The 3,118-nt window shown below is 40.7% G+C and overlaps 1 long non-coding RNA gene across 1 annotated transcript; it reads left to right on the forward strand.

Moving 5' to 3' along the window:
- The first annotated feature begins 258 nt into the window (after positions 1-258).
- On the forward strand, positions 259-2,547 carry LOC133912660 (uncharacterized). Its single transcript, XR_009908841.1, has 2 exons — positions 259-700; positions 2,330-2,547. It is a non-coding gene; the product is annotated as an uncharacterized LOC133912660 (long non-coding RNA).
- The last annotated feature ends 571 nt before the right edge of the window (positions 2,548-3,118 follow it).

The following is a 3,118-nucleotide window of genomic DNA, read 5'->3' on the forward strand; positions in this document are numbered from 1 at the left end:
GTTAAGACAGTTTTAGCGTAATATGAATCAGCAAAAGTTGGAGATTGCAGCAGTTAACATCATCATTTCGTCTTTGCCTTCCTCGCCTTTATATTTTCGCTTCCTGTGTTAGCTTTATCTAGTCTGATCCAAGATCCACGGCATGGCATCCTCCTCCTCATCATTGCTTTCACCACTAGCGTCTCCGACCTCGCTGCACTCTCGAATGGTGATCGTGACAACTGTAATACCCTAGACGGACTTATTAAACAAGAAAAAGAAAAGAAGAAAAAATGGAAAAGGGGAAAGAAATAAATAAATAAAACTCCCACTCTTGCCCAGCTTGGGCACAGACTAGCCAACCTAGGCCCAGCTGCCCTCGATCCTTTTTCTCCCCCAGCCGCCTTGCCCCTCACGTTCCTCTGTTGCAGCACACCCAGGAAGAGAAGAAGAAGGAAGAAGGAAGAAGGAGGCCTGTAGCACACTAAACCAGGAAGAAAAGGGAGGAAGGAGAGGAAGAAATCGGTTGATTGGCCTTTCCTCGACCTGCGCATGCCCTCCCCCTCAATTTTCCCTGTGATATGGTTGTAGTTCCCTTGGTTTTTATCATCTTTGGGTGCTGTCATGGTGGTGCAGCAAGGGGTGGAGGCTGGGAGGTGCTGCAGTGAAGGAAGGGGAAGGAGAAGGAAAGAAGATCGCTAGATCTCGCTGTGGGTGCTAGGTAAGGGATCAATAGAACCTATCTCTTATTTTTTTGAATTTTTGGTGGGATTTAGGGCTGTGGTTTAGAGCAAAAACTTGTTGGTTGAGCTGTTGCTCGCGAGGGATTAGGTTGCAAGTTTTGTTGGTCTACGTAGCAAGGGATTAAACTGGTTTTTGGGTACATTAGAACCCAAATCCTCCCTGCTAAGTATGGAATAAGCGGTAGGTTATGGTCTAAGCTTACCATAGAAGGGAAAAACGTCCAATTTGGTTGAGTGGTTCCTCATGTGCGCCCATTTGAATCTTGCTGTCTGGAATTGGGTTGTTGTTGCTGCAGTGCTGCTTCGGCAGTCATTGTCATTTACGCAACCTTAGATTTTTCTCCTATAGATTTATCTATTATAAATTTGTAGCTATCGTCGATACCTAGCTTCTGTTAAATTTTCATAAATTTTGGCTGTATAGTTTGTGCGCAATCGATGATGGAAAACTGTTGTATTGCAGCATCAGTCTTGTAGACAGGGTCTATTTGAGGGCTGTTTTAGGGACCTTAGATATTTTTGTGAATTTATCATAATAACAAAAGTTGTAGATAATGTTGTAACCTAGTTGCTGGTAAAATTTTAGATTTTTTTTGGATCAGTGTACTGTCGGTGGTGGTCTGTAGAAGTTTGCTAGACTGAACTCAGAGGCAGATTATGCCTTCATTTTCCATTGCAATTTGTGCCCTTTTAAAAACAGAATAAAATTATGGTTCTTCAAGAAATTTGTAGATTTAATTTTGTAGATTTCAAAAATGCTATATTTTGTTGTGATATATTTAGTGGATAAAAAGGTATGAAAAATTGAGTTGAGCATTCTAGTGAGTTGAGCAGTATTGTTCTAGTGAGTTGAGCGTTGGATGGGCAGTTTGAGAGGGAGTTGTCGGGTTTAGGGCGTAGTGGCACTTTATCTTTCAATTATGAATGCTATTTTGAGGCTTTGTGCTAAGTGGTGACTTGTGAATAGGTGGCTTCGCTCATGACCGTCCCTTTGCTCCTTTCGGTAGAGGCCAGTAAACGTAGCAGTTGTTGCTGCAGTTTAACTTGTTAAATTTACTACCTTTATTATAATTATTGATGTTCAATAACTAATCAACCTTTAAACAAGATGTCCTATTATATAATATGCTTCATTTACATATTGTGGTTCAGTGGTTATATTTCTAATAAATCAATCATGCTCATATCATGCATATCATAGTATGTTATTGCATTGAAGCTATGTCGCTATCTTATGGTCGCAACCGTATCGATATAGTATCGTATATTGTCATCGTACGATGCACACTCTTACATTGCCTGATAAGAATGCGGTTGATCATTTGCATACATATGCATTTCATTAGGATAATCTTTGATCTGAGATTTAAAGAAGTATTGACTAGTGAGAGTCACTTGTGGCATGAGGCATATTTCTGGATGCTGGTTTAGTAGTTGAGGTATTGGATATGAATGATGCTATAGAGTGTTTGACGAGAATTAATTGTGGATGCTTTAACTTTGTACCATAAGGTTTTAAATTGATGTTTAATCAACCATAGTTTATTTAACTTGTTAAATAGTTTGCTTGCTGAGATTTTATCTCACCCTCGTATTCTCTTTCCCAGGTCGTCCTTGAGCATGCTTGGGAAGGTAGAGTAGCATGACACCATTACGCAAGTCTTCATGAGTTTTACTATTTTTTTGTTGTAATAAGTTAGAGGAATTTAATTGTTTCTTTCTCTCAGTCATTGAGGACTATACTTTAATTATCACATCCTAAAATTCTAATTACGTAATTAAGTATGCATGAGTATCATTGCATGTAATTATTGGTATTTGTTTATCAAGTTGAGTCAAAATGTGTTTCAAGTACTTTAGAGATGGTTTAGAGTACTTTGGAGAAGCCCCCAAATACTTAGAAAAAGGTAGAGAGTGAAGATAAGGGGACACTTAGGAAAATTCAGCAAAAATCGCCCCCACGGTCCGACTAGGCATACCCGCGGTCCGACTAGGCATACCCGCGGTCCAACCGTCAGGTGTGCAGCCACGTCGACTTACTACAGTATGACTGGGAGCATTGGCAGTCTGACCGCCAGAGCGTAGAGGCTCAACTTAAGGGAATCGATCACTCTCTCTTGCTCTCTCTCTCTCTCTCTCTCTCTCTCTCTCTCTCTCTCTCTCTCTCTCGACTTAAGCCTGCACGCCACCCTAGAGCTCGATCTTCAAACCGAAGCTTCTCCAGAGTGGATTGATCCGCTAGGAGGCTGACATACACTAAGGTGAGGCATCCTCTACTGTTTCCCATTATTTCTAAGCTCGATGCAACCCTCATGTTGTTTAGACCCAAGTTCAACCTAATCTAGATCCAATCCATGGGGTATTTTGAGTTTAGCTCGGTAAATATTGTCCAAATC

This window comes from Phragmites australis, chromosome 3, assembly GCF_958298935.1.
Source record: "Phragmites australis chromosome 3, lpPhrAust1.1, whole genome shotgun sequence".
Taxonomy (NCBI): Eukaryota; Viridiplantae; Streptophyta; class Magnoliopsida; order Poales; family Poaceae; genus Phragmites; species Phragmites australis.